The 17,671-nt window shown below is 33.1% G+C and overlaps 1 long non-coding RNA gene across 1 annotated transcript; it reads right to left on the bottom strand.

Annotated features, from left to right (window-relative positions):
- Positions 1-14,397: 14,397 nt before the first annotated feature.
- On the bottom strand, positions 14,398-16,456 carry LOC149549512 (uncharacterized). The gene is made up of 3 exons (XR_016354473.1): positions 16,119-16,456; positions 15,765-15,859; positions 14,398-14,545 (listed from the first exon to the last, which is right to left on the bottom strand). It is a non-coding gene; the product is annotated as an uncharacterized LOC149549512 (long non-coding RNA).
- Between the last annotated feature and the right edge of the window lie 1,215 nt (positions 16,457-17,671).

Below are 17,671 nucleotides of genomic sequence, written 5' to 3'. Positions count from 1 at the left end.
GGTAAGATGTGTATAAACCAAAAGAACATTTCGAACCATGAGAAAAAAATAACAAATAATGCACAAAACAAGGAGTTCTTCTTCTTCTCAATCTCCAACTCTTAAACTTCAGCTAGAATTACATGATTATATGTTTTTAGGGATTCTCTAACTTCCCAACTAACTACAACCTCGTATTTTAACTCTAATGACATTTTGAAAATTTTGTAACTGTGCAACTTTGGCAATTTTCATAATTTGTAACTAAGTGAACTAAAATGGACTTAAATGACCTTATTAATTAAAAGGAAAGCAAATAAAGACACAAATAAAAGTTTTATAATATGACTCAAAATGATACCCTATATCATATTTTCCAGAGAGAAAAGATTCAAGTCCATGAGTTGGATAAAGGTCTATAATATTGTTTATCTTGGACTCTTACAATATATGAAGTTGATGTTGGATGTGTTGTTCCAAATCCTCTGTGTTTTCATGCACTTCTTTCAAACTTCATAATACCCATTTCATCTTTACCTTTGGTCTCCCTAATGATTTTCAATAACCCTTACTTATCTTCCACATGGAACACAAATTAGAATTTATTTTCAAAATTTTTTCCCTTTGACCTTGTTTCATTATTTTCATCTCTAACTCTATCTAGCAACATGACTACAACACCTAGGATATTATCATTAAATTGTACAATCAAGGTGTCAAACTTAAATTTCTAATATGCTTTTTCTTTTAAAAAAAGGTATGTGATACCTAAAACAAGCCCTCTAGATAATATATTTCATCTTGATCATTCCAATTTGAATATGTATTGGTTAGGTGAATTGAGGCACCTTGTAATAAAAAATTATTTATTTTCCTCTATAGCAACTTATATATCTACACTCCCACTTTAATATACATGATCAATACTAAGATTTTTACTTCCATATACTTTTTCAATGATATATTTCATGGGTTATCTATCTTCTCTAACTTCATTTTGTGGCAACTCCTTTGTGTATGTTGCATGTCCTTCTGCAGCATTGACCAATGCTCCATTAAATTTTATTCCATCTTTGACTTCCAAATAAGTCATCTTATTGCATCTTCTTTCTAAAATAATAATTTGTATGGGATACTTCACCTTCTTTCTCATTGGCCAATGGAACATATTTTATTGGCACAATTCCTCAATATATCAGCATGCCTCCCTAATACATTACTTGATTTTATTTTAAACTATTTTTTCTTAATCATCTCTTTCTCTCTCTTCTCTTTTCTTGATGTCTTCTTGTGATACATAACCTATGTTTCTTTCCTTTTCTTCATTGCCTAGTCTTTTGGAATCTAGGATCTTTTCTCTTCAAGTTGTCAAAAACAATGCACAAACTTTGATTTTTTCTCTTGCCTAGATCTTTGGTATTTGGTATCAAAATATAATACAAAGAAAGGACCTTTAACATGATAAATGTTCGATCATAAAGGTTATCATTAACACCAACATAGGTGTAGCTTAAGGAATTTTTCTCTTGCCTAGATCTTTGGTATTTGGTATCAAAATATAATACAAAGAAAGGACCTTTAACATGATAAATGTTCAATCATAAAGGTTATCATTAACACCAACATAGGTGCAGCTTATGAACTCTTCCTTAGACCACTAATGTTGGCCTATTTAGGGATCTACGAACATAGATTCCTTGGACTCTTTAAAATACATGGACAATATAGATGTAATGTGGATTAAAAGATTAGATGCAACTCCCTTTCATTGACCTACACAATGAAATTACACACATGTACAAAGAATCTTGAATTGCTCATGTAAGGATTTGGTAATCCTTTTGATCTAATCATAACACAAACATATAGTTCCATTCTAAAGTCCTAATGTAGGCTTATGGAGATTCTTTCAACATTCTGAGAAACGATTCTCCATTGGTTTAATAGAAGACATGATTTATTGATTCAAAATTTGTCTAAACTTCCCCATTAGACTATCAACTCTTCACTTTATAGGAATAAGGTAACATTCCCAACAATTTAATGCCTTGACATTTGGATTAGGCATGTAAGATGTTCCATACATGCCCTACCAATACATATATTATGCACTAAAAATGTGATATTCTTTGTTTGATAAAACACTCTATTATTTATCCTACATGCTATCAAACACTATTTTAATTCAAACAGTCAATTTTAAGATGTGTAAACCTTAACTTCAAACCCTACAACATAGGGATATTAAAGGATATGTCAACACTAGATTTTCCAAGGTATATCTATGTTATTATTTATTTTTTATAGGCTTTTGTATTATTTTCTCCTAGTATTATTTTTTGTTAATTAATCTAGAGTATTGATTGTTATAAATAAAATAATTTTTTTATTCTATGAATTTACTATGCAAATAATCCCTAAATCGGTTATGAAAAATTAAAATGGTATTACAACTAGAAAATATTAATATACAAAGCCAAGATTTGTCACACGAATTTTAGAGTAAAATAAATCACATTTTTGTCTTTAGTTTATTTTGTGGATATGGTCACCAATGTTTGAGATGAAGATAGAAAAGCACAAGGTGTGCAATGGTTATTCTCTTGAGATATATGCCAAGAATATTTTTTCCTATAAAGAGAATAGATATGAAGGGTTGAGTCAAGGTTATTCTACTAATATATTTGATCACTACATATTAAGCATTATTACATCAACATTGGTATATATTCTCCATTGTTACATCTACTTCTACTACATGTTAGCATTCTTTCTTTTATCTCTTTTAATTATAAGGTTGATTCCTCAAATGGAGCTTAACCAAGGCAAGACACTTCCCACTAAAAATTTTACCCCTCTCTTGTGAGCAAGTGCAAACTTACATCTTTTCATATTGGTTTCATGATTCTAAGGTTTCAAATTTTGCATATTTTTTGTATTTAAATTTTCTTTGATGAGTAGGTTGATGTGAACCTTGATCTAAACCTTAAGTTGACCTAGAGCATAAGTCAACCTAGACCCTAGGAGTTGACCTTGACCTGAGGCTTCCATATTTTTTGGGTTTGTAGATTCTAGCATGTAGGTTATATATCTCATTCAATTTCAATTTTCACTTTAGTTTGACAACCCACTTGTAGGTTTCTATTTTGGTAAGTATCTCTTCGCTATTTTTCATTTATGGTGAAGGGTACTCCGCTTAATACCAAAAAGACATAATAGAAATATAAAAAATAACAATATAGCATATCATTAGCAACTTAAGTTATTCATTCATCACTTAGTTCTTTGTTATGTATATGATCATGACTAACAAAAAATAAAAAGAAATAAATAGCATGCATCACACATATATGACACCAAGATTTAATGTGGAAACCTAATTTGGAAAAAACCACCAAGAAACATGCTACCACTTTTCACTTTTTTGAAGTGAGTTTGGTGAAGATTTGACCCTATTAAAGGTTACAAAACACACTATTAGGTGTGATCTTTTAAAGGATTTTATCACCCTGTTAGGAGTGGCTTGATTAGAGAACTTTGGATCTTTCAATTAGAATGGCAGCTTGATTAAAAAATTTAAAATTACTATTAGGTCAACCTTGATTAAAGGATTTTGATTGCCACAATGTTTAGAAAGTAATGACAGGTTTGATCTATTAAGATACAACTTATTTTGAAAATTCAGATCTCCATTCAGCTTATTTGTTAGTTAATTAACTGGACTTCATTAACATCTCCTTCCATAATATGCTTTGCATCCCTTCAAGCAATCATGCTTCACCAATCTTCTCACTTTCCTCTTCTACTCTATTCTTCACAAGTTCTCCACAAAAAAATGTCAGTCAATAATGAACCAACCTTGGAGAACATCTCTTATGTCTCCTTAAATAGGTAGCTTTGATCTTTTGCCACTTAAACATCACCATAGATCATAGGGTTTGATCAGATTCAAAGAATCTATCCATATTTTTGTCCTTCTGCTTCTTTCTTGATACTTTTATAAACTTCTTATTTAATCCTTTCCTCTGATTGCATAACAAACTTAATTCATGCATTAAATTAGCTAACTCATCAATCCTTATAATCCATGCATTTTGACCAATCTAAAATTTCAACTATGTCACCCTCAAACTTGGCTCTTTCACAAATTGTTGTTTTGTTAACACTCCATCATCATTGTATTCTTCTTTTCAATTAACACTATGTAGCTTGATCTCTCCTATTCTATCTTGTTCAACTTTCACTAGCTTTCTCAATCTTTACTATGCTCGATCACTTCTACATTTTCTTCGTCATCTTTCTCAGCCATAACTATCACTCAATTGATACTATTTGCTCAAATATTTCTTAAGTTCCTAAATATTTTGCTTCATTATCCTAGTAAAATTATCACTCGGTCAAGCTTAGTGTTATACTCAACATCTTGTCAAAGACTAACTAATCAAGTGCCCATTTTAATTCCAACATACATACTCCTCTTTACTCAACAACTTCGCTAGTTCGTCTAGTTATCTCTCTTTTCAAATCCTCTACATCAAACAACATATATGGCACTCTACACTATTAGTAAATGTCTTACCAATAAATTTGACATCAACGACAACATAACAATTGTTCCCATTTTAGTTTCCAACACTCCAATGCGAATTCAAGGTGGGCATGTTACACTTGATGAAGTGATTTTGATCCCTAGTTAAGACACAAAAAAATTAACTTATGATTAGATGAAAGCATTATGTGAGTTGTTAGCAAGGAAGGCCAAGAAAGAGGAAATGAGAAGAGAACATGAGCATAAACAAGTATTGCATGAAATCAAGGATATATTTCTCAAAACCATTGATGTAGAAAACTTGAAAGAACATGCCCTAATCATTGAACAGTTAGTTCAAATTGTAAAGAAGCTAAATGATCCTAATATAGATACAAGATAAAAACTAATCCATAGGTCAAAGAGGAAATTTGAGAATAAGGTGATGAAAAAAGTTACAACATAATTTGCAATCAAACAGGTTGAACTTTCTACCCTTGTAAATGACTATGAAAAGATAGCTCAAAGAGTAAATATATTATCTATGAATCTATGTCATATCCCATCATTTACAAAAGAAATAAGAGATCAAATGGAAAATATTGATGCTGATTTACAGTAGAGTGGGAACACATTGACCTTGGATGGAAGTTCAAGTTCAATACATTATTCCAAGTTAAGATTTTTGCAAGGAAAGCAATATGAGTTTATACAAGAGGGGTGTAAAATAAGGGTAGAAACTAAAAAAAATCAAGCTTTGTTGACACCTCATTTGGAGTTAATGCAAAGACATTTACAAATTTTCAAGGATTTGATTCAAAGTAATCAAAATTTATCTATTACAGATAATATGGTGAACTTAGCTACTAGGTTGGAGATTGAATGCCAGATACTTGAAACCCTCAAGAAAAATTGGGATACTATATTGTCTATTGTGATGAAATGACATCACCCATTTTTGGCTAAGTTTGGTATAGTTCCCAGACCCTAGATCCATGTTACCATGAGGAAACTATGACAAAAATAATGTGGAATATCATAGTATAAAGATGAGAGAGATCATAAGGGAGAAATTTTTGGATACCGAGCAATAGAGTAGTGTATATTGTTATTGCACTAAGGTATGGAGTATGCCAAAAGGGGGAGTTACAATTTTTAAGTTTTGTTATGTATTCATTTTTTTTAATGATAAGTGTTTTTGCCACTAATGTCAAAGGGATAGATTGTTGAACCTAAAGGAAATTGTATATTAGTGCAAAATACGTTGTCATTTACTAGGAAATGTTAGTCAATCATCACAATGACCAAGCCACTATACAGGTTGAGTTGTCAAGTAACAAAGTGGATAAGTTTAGTATGTGTCGAGGTAGTTATAGTTGTTGAGTGCACATAAGTGTTATGAAGAAATCCATAGTCGCCAAGCATTTTAGTTGTTGCCTAGTGATTCTGAAGGCAATACACACCAAGGAATTCAGAAGGTGGATTACATTACGATCGAGTTAAGTTTATGTTTAGGGACAACATGAAAGAACAAGCACAGCCAATCACCAAAAGCTATATGAGCTAAGTAACATAGTTTTTTGCATTTGTGTTTGGAATGGCACAAATTGATATGTAAACTATTTTGCTAAGATGGAAGTGTGTTTTTATGATTGAGGAGGTAATTGTGGAGGTAGTTACACTTTTTATAGGTGATCATTAATTACTATGTTATGTGATCAACCAATCATAAAAATGGAAAAGCCAAGAGACAAAAAGTGTGAATCTTAATCATTGATCGAGATCTAGAAATTTTATCAAATGGCTATAAAAGAAGGGTTTAAGCCATAATTTCATTTTTTTAAAGTTGTTAGAGAGACAATTATATAGTTGAAGGTGAATTGGAGCTTGAAGGACTAAGGTGACTGAGAAGTGCAGAGAGAAGATATAGCATATTTGTCACATAGAGGTGATTACAAATTGGAAAGAGAAGATATATCATCAGCAATCGAATGCAAACCAAAGAGTCATGGTACTGATTACATTCTAACCGCTATATTAGGTAAATCTCTTAACAGAGTGGTCCTAACATGGCAATTGTAAATCTCTTAACAGAGTTCTCATTATATTGTGATGTGAAAATCATGGTAGACTTAATAGTCTTGTAAGCTCTAACTAGGGCAAACCCCTCATAGGATAGATCATCGTAAGTGATGAAACAATGTAGACCTAAGATGGACACTTTATTGTTGTTGTAGTGAAGACTTTGTGGGTGACATCCCTACCACAATTTTACCTTCACCTTGGAGGGTTTTTGCATTACCACATCTGGAGTTATGTATTGATTATGTGTTTATGTGTTATACATGTTATTAGATGTTAGATCTAATATTACATGTTTATATATGGTGATGCATAGTTAAGGTTAAGGTTAAGGCTAAGATGAATGGTGAATTAATTTTGAATGTGATTCAAGTTTGAAGTGGTAAAAGTTTTATAGATCTTAATTTTCCCTCCCCCTTCCCCCCTTTTCCACTAGATTTCTAATAAATCTCCTTAATGACACTCCTTGGAAGTTTTATAATACTACCATACGACTCAGGCAAGGTGACCCCCTTTCTCCCTACTTATTTATCATTGTGGTTGAGGTTCTAGGGAGAAATTTTATGGTTGTGGATGAACAGGGACAGATGAAAGGGAATGCGCTTAGTAGTGATGGAAAGATAGAATCTCTCTTTACCTTCCTACAAGGTATTCATGTCTATTTTTAATCCTTATTTAAAATTTAGGGACACTATTGAGAAAATTTGGCACAATTTTTTGTGGTAGGAGTGGAGGAGAAATCCAAGATAAGACTTGTGGCCTAGGAGGAGGTACCCAAACCCAAATCCCAAAGGGGCTTTAAATTGAGAAGAGTTTTTGATCTTAACAGGGCTCTTATGGCTAAAGTTGGTTGGATGTTGATTTGTAATGATGTGGGATGGTGTAGAATTATGAAGGCTAGATACCTTAAAGGCTCACCTTTCCAATACCAGTTATTTAGTAATGATCTCCCAAATGGATCAAGGATATGGAACAACATTGTCAAGAGCCATAAAATTCTAGGCAAGGGAGTGAGATTGGTGTTTGGAAATGGGAACATCGTCAAATTTTGGGAGGATAATTGGGTGGGTGATAATCTTCTCTACCAAATCCAGTATAATATTGTGAGGAATGATAGAATGAATCATTTTGGTATATGGTTATGTAACTATGTAGATAACAACTAGAAAATTGGTGAAAACTTGAACAAGATATGAAAAACCATATTTTAGTCCAAGAGCTTCAAGACAAAGGAACCCAAATTCTACCCTTTCTAGTTGAGGACTTAATTTGGGAATTAAATGGCTCTAGATAGTTCAATGTCAAATCTTCCTAGAATGCTATTATTTACCATGAAGAGTATAGGGATTGGAAACATGTGTGGAATCTAGGTATACTCCCTGAGATTAATTTCTTTTGGTGGGTGGCAGTTCATGGTAGTGTCCTCACTATGGACAATCGCAAAAGGAGAGGATTCCAATTAGTTAATCGGTATGTGTTATTCCATAAAGAGGAGGAATATATTGCTCATCTCCTAATAAATTGTACCTATGCTAGTAAGGTATAGAAGAGAGATCTTTAATAGGTTTGGGATCCAGTGGGTTTTAATGGTAATCTCCAACAATTTATCCTAGACTAGGAACCTTTGTCTGTTCACCCCCTTATTAAGAAGTTAAGGAAGTTGTTGCCCCTATATGTGTGTTAGCACTTATGAAAGGAAAGGGAAAAAAAGATCTTTAGATATAAGCCTTCTCTCCCCTTGTTTACTCTATAAATCACTATTAATCTACTAAGGGAATGCACCCCTTGTAGCGATGGAAGACTCCACCCCATCCTCCCACAATTAATTATCATAATATTGTAGACAATAGGGGACTGCTTGATCTTATTTCCAAGTTTGACAACTCCAAAGTTATGACCACGAGGAAACTAAAATGGAAGTTGCCCCCACCTCCTGGTATAAACTCAACTTTGATGGATAATCTTGGAATGGTTCTACTACTACAGGAGGCATAATTAGGGATGATAAAGGTAATCTAATAATTTATTTCACTAGAAATTGTGGTTAGAATACCAACAACTTTGCAAAATTCATGGGGTTATTTTGGGGAGTTAAGTCTACCACCTCAGTTGGGCTTTAAAACTTGATTGTGGGGGGCAACTCTCGAGTCATTATTGAGGGAGTAGAGAGACAAAGTAAAACTAATTAGAAATTTTCCTCAATAATCAATGATGTCCATATCTTTATATCAATATTTTGGGAAGTTTCTATTTAGCATATTTACCAGGAAGGAAACTAGGTGGTTGATGCACTAGTGGCGATTAGCCATGAGGTTGTTGTCATGTGTAACTAGGTTAATATTGATGACCTTCCAGATAACATGCATGCCTTGATGGAAAAATAAATAAATTAACCTTTATGGGGTCAATCATTTATTATTATTTTGATCCCCTTTGGGTAATCATTATTTTGGTTGCCTTTTTAAAAGGTAATATGGGTCAAAGTAACTCTCATAAATTTAGAAAGACCATAATTGGCCCTAGATATGGTTATCCACTTTTAAAGTATTTTGGCAAAAGATGGGGCATCGCCATAGGTAAGATCTGGTAGGATTTTGTCAAGGAAAAAAGATGAGATTTTTATATTATAATGATACAATTACTCTTGGCAAAGGTATATATGGCTAGTATCAAAGGGGATGTATTTGGACCCATCATGATACTTGGTGGTCTATGCTCATGCCTTACAATAATCAAAGATATTACTTGAGGATTTATCATTTTCTCTTTTATCATTTGAATTATTTCTTGCCATTTCCATACCGTGTTGTGGGAAAGGTGGGGTAATGTCAATTTCTTCTAGGTAATTCACTATAAATTTGAGAGAGAATAAAGTTATAGATGGGAATCATGTTCACATTGAGTCAAATACCATTGAGGAATGTAATGAAGCTACTTATAGTTACCTTAAGGAGGGTGGATTTATGTTATACATGTAGTGTATTCAAGGCTATGATGATGTTGTTTCCATGCAATTTGTCAATTCAAGGAATAATAGGAGGATGAAAGTTAATGGGATCCCTTTTAAGATCAACAAAGAGGTCATTGTGAAGGTAGGAAATGGAGAAAGCAAACAAGGGTCTCAAATGAAGTTAGACTCAACCAATTCTTCCATCCTGATGATAGTTTGAGTCATGAAGGTGGTGGGTTTGTGAAAGTGAACCTATCAGATCCCTAGAAAGAGGTATGTTACGACATTATATGTTATATGACTTTCAAGGGTAGGTTTCAGATTTTTCACTAATACCATTTTCCCATCTTGAACCACTTTAGAAACTGTGACCTTATTTCATTCCCCTACCTTATTCTACATTCTATGAAAGACAACATCCTCAAGGTTAGGAAGAAGATGAAGGAAAGAAAACCCTATATTGTCCTTTACAAGGCTTTAATGTTTAAACTATATCATTTCTACAGAGACCTTTTCCCTCTCCATCCTATCAATTTCCAAGTTATTTTACCCAACCTTACTATCTCCACCTCGACCCATCAAGTCTCTATCGAGGTTGTGTCCATTGTTGAAACCAAACACCCTAAGCCCTTCCCTCTACAAATGCTCAAACAAATTAAAATGGAGAAGGACATTCATATTATGAATTATAATGTAGAGACAAAAGGTGGTAGAAGGAGGTCCCTCGAGAATAAGAAAAAACCATTGCAAAAGGAGCCCAAGGCCAAGCATGATCGTCATGCTAGTTTGGATTCTACTAGTATTGGAAAGGAGAAAGCCCCCTTAGAAAAGAAAAAAAAAAGGCTAATAGAAAGAGATACATTGAGGATAATCAAGAACATATGACTAGTGATGATACCTTCAAGAATAATCCCCCTGAAACATCCAAAAGGGTAGGGGACAAGGGAGACACTACTACCTCCCCTCCTCGCTAGCATTAGAAAAGTAAATAGATCTTGGAAAATGACTCCCAAGTGACCCCCATAGATTATACCCAGATCTAGAAGGAGGAGTATACCACCCTAGAGAAGAACATCAAGAAGATGGAGAAGAGACAAGAGTTGTGGAAGAGAGGTTTCATGATGTGGCCAGGTTTTTGGATCGATTTATTCATTTTTTGGCTTTGACCCTTCACCTACTTCATGCTAGAAAGATGATCTTACTTCTGCAGTGAGGGTGAACATCACAGGTTCCTTATACAAGTTTCTAGCAAATGACTAGTTGTAGCTACTATTGGACAATTTGTAGGGGAAGGAGAAAAACATAGAGGGCTATCTCTCTATTTTTTTATAGGTTATTTTGTTATGTTTTTTGCTTCAGCACTTGGCCCAAGTGGGCTCTTTTTATGGTGTTTTTCTAGACTCTATTTTATTACTAATTTTGTTTATATTATGTTTATAGCTACTAATAGTTTTGTTAGATTTTGGGATACTATGGTTAGGGGGTTTTTAAGATAAAGAAAGGGGCTAGGATAAGTATTTATTGTATTTGACTTTATACTATTTTTCAAAATTTTGTTTTTGGGTTTGTCCCATTTTTTTGTTGAGTGAAGGGCACAATTTTCTCATGTGGTTGGCTCTCTTTCCTACATAAAAGAATGTGTTGATCCCACTCAAAATTGCAAGGGGACATGAGATGACTTGATATTTTAAGTCAAAATAAATGTCCTTAGGTAGTTCAAGACTTGAGTTTAAAGAAATAAGAAATATGGCATTTGTATGAGGAAGTAGTTGGTTATCAATTTTATCGATTCTGAATACATTCTTGATTGTTTCGAGTTCTTGGGAGATAATAGTCAACAGAAATGTAGGTAAATTCATAATAGTTATCCATTGTGCACAAGATAATTCAGAGATCTCATCTTGGGTAGCTTTGAGAGACCACGATAATGCCCTAAAATCTAAAGCATTGGTTGTCTAAAATTATCTTCTTATGGTTTCCTTTTGGCTATTAGGGCTTACCATAAACATTAAAAAAAGCCCTCCTCCACTATTCTAAAGTACGAAAAAATGCAAACCCTAACTATTTCCCCAAATGACATGTAACCATTCATTCATATAATTGCAACAAGGGAGATTGGAAAGTTCCCTTGTTGCAATTATATGAATGAATGGTTACATGTCATTTGGGGAAATAGTTAGGGTTTGCATTTTTTCATACTTTAGAATAGTGGAGGAGGGCATTTTTTAATGTTTATGGTAAGCCCTAATAGCCAAAAGGAAACCATAAGAAGATAATTTTAGACAACCAATGCTTCAGATTTTAGGGCATTATCGTGGTCTCTCGAAGCTACCCAAGATGAGATCTCTGAATTATCTTGTGCACAATGGATAACTATTATGAATTTACCTACATTTCTGTAGAAATTTTTTTAACCTTGAACTTTTAATGTCTATAGTAATGACAATTTGCATATAAGGTTTGATAATGAAGTTATCAATAGGCAAAACCTTACCTCTATTGTTTCCATGCTCATCTTGATTAGAACCTCATGCTTGTTGCTTGAGGAAGTGGGCTAAATGAGTATTGTTGAAGTGTCCTCAAGTGCATCTCTAAAAGTCTTAGGCATGCTTCCCTCCTCATTCCTATTCTATGAGTTTAATGTACTCATTGTTAGGTGATGTTGTCCCCATATATAGGCAAAATAAATGGTGTCTTTAATGTTACAAATGACAATCTTAAGTATTAAAGATGACAACTTTCCACCTATATAGAAGGTCTCATTGATTTCTATGCTCAGTGTATTGCAAAACAATCATACAAAAAACTTTTCAATAACTTAAACTTTAAAACAAGTCATAAATTTTATTTTAACTAATTATATATTATAGATAAATTTATTTTATAATTATTTAAAAAGAATGAATTTACTGTAATAGTTTCAAATTTTACTGTTCATTCTTTACCAAGCTAGTTGCCACAACATTACATTCAAACGTGACAGTAAATGTACATTTTGCAAATGACGAATACAGTGGTATCATCCAAAATTGTCTGTTAAAAAGGAAAAATGGAAATCAAATTTGGACAGCTATAACTCAAATAAAGTTCTAAAGTGGTAAGACAGTCAATTTTTAGTATATGATGTTTATATTCAGTCATCTTTAGATCCAATCTGAAACATATTATGTGTATAAAATAGCTAAAATAATTTTTTAGATATTAAAATATTTCACAAATAGACGGATAAAGATTTTAAAAATTACACATCACCAGTTTCAATCGTTGAATCAAAGTCTTGAAAGACGAAAATGATTGCTTATTTTCTTCTACAAGAACACGGTCAGTGACTTAACCATTTTTCTTCCGCGTGCGTAGACTTTGTTTTACAAGTGGCCGTCTCACGAAATGACTTTTCACTTACCACACATTTCTTCGCAGGAAAGATTGGACAAATTTGTAGAACAGAAAAACCCAACTGATTTTCGAACACCAGTTCTTTACTATGTTAAAATCCTACGCACCATAAAACTTAAGCTGTAGCGCGTGAATTGAATATGAATATATGACATTAATTCATGATGAACTGATTGTAGACAAATACATGATATGACTTGACTCTGTGGAATTCCAGTGCCGTGTCATAATCTAGAATCTGATATTCTGGAATATCAACAAAATTTCTGAATTCTTGAGTATATAATATTGTTAATATGTACAAATATATGACAATAAATAACTTAGACATTTAAGAAATTAGGGCCTTGGCATATATAAAAATATGATAATCAACGATCAGACATTCTAGAATATCAAAAAGTATGCATTTTCAGGTCTACTGTCCTGTCGAGTCTAATCATATGACAGTTATTGAATATGACTCAATTTTATTAATTTTACAAGTTTATCCATTCAAGACCTAAATATTAACATGAAAATAAAACTTACTTTTACAAGTTTATCCATTCAAGACCTAAATATTAACATGAAAATAAAACTTTCTGTACTTTGTAAAACCAAAAATGGTTTCTAGAAATAGGCACCAAACTTGTGGGTAATTCTAGGGTGTTTGAGATCTCCTTGAAATGGCTCAAAACAGTCCGTTTAAGTGGTATTTCTTCCTATAAGCGCTCTATATGTTTCCTATTGTTATATATCTGTTGCTGTATATGACATTCTATAGTTTCATAAATAAACATACAATACTCTATGATTTGATATTCAAGAATATGAAGAAAATTGTTATTAAGTCTATTATTTGAAGGTAGGTAGAGACAGAGAAAACTAAAACAAAATAAGAAATTTTTATATTATTGCTTCTTTGTCTTATGATTACATCCATTACAACTGCATCTATTTATAGAGGTCTGAGAAAGATCTAGAACCATGCATATTCACAGTAGGAAGGATCTGGAATTCATCAGTCAAAAACACATGTAAAAAGTGGAAAGGAAATAGTGTACATGGAAGGGCAGTGAGAAGTTTCCATATTAAATATGGTAGTTGAGATATTATGCCAAAGTCTAGATCATCGGCAGCAGTGGAAATTACCACATGCCAACACTCTCCTCTAATTTCTACCATTAATTACATCAAAGTTTACAATATTTATTTGGTTTCTTACATATTCAAATTGTTCTTATGCTAATGCCTTTGTAAATATATCTGCCAACTAATCTTCGGATCTACAATACTCCAAGCTGATTTCTCCATTATTGACCAATTCTCAAATAAAATGATATCTAGTATCCATGTGCTTTGTCCTCTTGTGAAAAACATTATTCTTTGATAGTGCAATGGTGGACTTGTTATCACAATAGATTGTAGTAGACTCATCTTGCTTGTGCATTAGATCTTTCAAGACTCTTTGCATCCATACTGCTTGAGATGTTGTTGATGTACTAGCTACATATTCTACTTCAACTAAAGATATAGTCATGACAGGTTGCTTCTTTGATGCCCATGCTACAATACTTGTTCCAAGATGAAATGCATATCTAGATGTGCTCTTTCTATCATCAATACTTCTGCAAAGTCACTGTCAGTATATCTAACCAACTGAAAATCATCTAAAAATATATATATTATGCCATAATTTAGAGTCCCCATAGTGTATCTCAATATTCTCTTTCCTGCTTGACAATGTGAGTTTTTAGATGAATCCATAAATCTAGAAATTACACTCAGTGCATACATAATATCAGGCCTAGTTGTTGTGAGATACATCAAACTACCAACCAACTTTTTCAATTGAGTAGAATAAAATTTAGTCTCATTATCTTCTCTACTTAATTTTGTGCTCATTGTTATAGGTGTAGAGACTGGACTGCAATTTACCATTCTAAACCGTCTCATAACATCTTGTGTATATTTATTTTGACAAATGAAAATACCCTTGTCATTTTGTGTTACTTGAATACTAAGAAAATATTTCATCAAACCCAAATCCGTCATATCAAATTCTTTCTTCATTGCCAATTTAAACATATATCAATGGAAAGATTACTAGTAAAGATCAAATCATCAACATACAAGCAAACAATCAAAATTTTTCCTTCCTTACTGACTTTGGTGTATAGTGTTGGCTCACTAGTGCTCCTAATGAATCCATTCTCAATCATGTATGAATCAATTTTTCTATACCATGCCCTTGGTGCTTGTTTCAACCCATAGAGTTCCTTCTTCAACCTATAAATCTTGTGTTTGTGTCTTTTGATTTCATAACCTGGTCGTTGTTGCACATAAACTTCTTATTCCAAATACCCATTTCAGAAAGTTGATTTTACATCCATTTGATAAACCAACAATTTGTTTTGAGCTGTAATAGCTAGTCTCATTCTAATAGTATCTAGTCTAGCTATGGGTGCAAAAGTTTCATTATAATCAACTCCATATTCTTGTGCAAACCTTTAGCTACTAATCTTGCCTTATATTTATCAACTTCTCCATTTGCCTTATACTTAGTTTTATAAACCCATTTTACACCTATGCATTCTTTATTTTTAGGCAAATCAACTAGTTTCCATGTATTATTTTTATCAATAGATTTCATTTTTTCATTCATTGCATTAATCCATTGTTTTTCCTTGATTGCATCTTCAAAATATATAAGGTCTTGAGTAAATAAAGAAAAATTTGATTGTAAATCTATTCTATCCCCTTGTTCATAAATCTCTTACAAATTTTCAGTTTTATTTTTCTTAATCCTTGATCTCAATGATGCAAGTATAGGATTAGAGTCATTACTTTTGGACTTGAAGATTCTCCTCGCCCATCTTCCATTTGTTTGTTATCTCCATGTGTACTTCTTGAAGGAGTTCCCCCTTGCTCATTTGTTTGATCTACAATTTATTTTTTAAATACTTAAATTTCTAAGTATAGCAGTAGAATCAATTATCTCAATTAAAAATTATGATCTCCAACTTCTTACAAAACTAATCACTTAAAACAGAATGTAGCTCATAAGCACACACTCATGGAAGTGCCTCAACTTCAAAAATAAAATGCAATACCTTACTGTTGAACCAATCTCATATGTCTGCCACAAACATTGACAATGATTCCATTAAGAATTAGCACCCCTTTAAAATCACAGCATACCTTCTTTCTTGCAGCAGCAATCTATTATTTTAGCTCCAAAGTCTATCTGGATTGTGACTCCATGGTCTACCTCCTGTGCTCTTATACCACTATGAAGGTGGGCAGAGACAAAGAGAACTAAAACACAATAAGAAATCTTTATATTATTGCTTCTTTTCCTTATAATTACATCCATTACAACTGCCTCTATTAATAGAGGTCTGAGAAAAATCCAGAACCATGCATACTCACAGTAGGAAGGATCTGGACATCATCAGTCAAAAACACATATAAAAAGTGGAAAGAAAACAGTGTACATGCAAGGACAGTGGGAAGGTTCCAAACTAAATATGGTAGTCTAGATTGGCAGCAGTGGAAATTACCACATGCCAACATTATTATATTGTTTCACATCTAATATCATCATATATAAATTTGTGACAACCTATAACTTTTCAAAATCTCTTGTCATATACCAAATGCATATTATAATCTATAATCTGACATTCTAGAATATCAAGAGAAGTATTTCGTGACTAAATATATGACAATCACAGTTCAACAGTTCATTGAATATGACTTGACTTTTAATTTGATTGCTTAGGTCAAGTTTACCCATTCTAAGTCATCGATATGAAAATATGTGTGAATCATACTGTCCTGTGTAAAGCAAGAAGAATAGAATTTGCCTTATATTAACACCATATATTAGGGTAATTCTCAGCATATTGTTTTCTTGAAATGGCTCAAAACAGACTGTTTAACTGGTATTATTTCTTCCTTGCACCACTCTATATGTTTGTTCTACCTTACAGTACTAGTCGTTTTCTAGCAGCTGACAACAGAGACAGCATCGATTGGGGAGCTTCTCTAACTGGTAATCAGAGAATAGTTTCTAAGAACAACACCTTCGAATTAGGGTTCTTTTGTCCTAATGGAACAACCAACTGGTAGATAGGCATCTGATATGCTCAAATCTCTGAAAGGACCATTGTTTGGGTGGCCAATAGAGAGACTCCCATCAGAAATAAACCAGGCATTTTGAAGATGTCAACACAAGGCTATCTCCAACTCAATGATTCAGATGGGCGATCAATTTGATCGACAAAAACGAACCAGAAAGCAATAGCCTCCAGAGCTACGATATTGGATTCTGGTAGTTTTGTTATGTTGGGTTCCAGCAGCATTTCTGAGATTCTGTGGGAGAGTTTCTGGTATCCAGGAGACACATGGCTGCTTGGAATGAAGATGTGGAAGGGCATGAAATTAACTTCATGGAAGAGTTCATTGGATCCGGCACCTGGGCCTTTTTCTTTAGAAATGGATAGAGCCCCGAACAAGACCCAGTTTTTGCTGGTGTAAAACAACAGTATTACTTACTGGAGCAGCGGAGAGTGGGTTGGCGACCGTTTCAGTGGCGTGCCAGATATGCAAAACAAGTTCGAATCTGAAATTCTCAGAACACCCTTTGTAAGAATTTCGCCCACAAAGATGTACTTCACATATATTCAAATATCGAAATTTGATACTATCAAGCAGCAGCTGGAATAACATCTGGTGCTAAAAGATCTGTG

Source organism: Cupressus sempervirens, chromosome 7 (assembly GCF_028749045.1).
Source record: "Cupressus sempervirens isolate cs-2001-9-10 chromosome 7, ASM2874904v1, whole genome shotgun sequence".
Lineage (NCBI taxonomy): Eukaryota > Viridiplantae > Streptophyta > Pinopsida > Cupressales > Cupressaceae > Cupressus > Cupressus sempervirens.
This window is presented reverse-complemented; position numbering and strand designations above follow the sequence as displayed.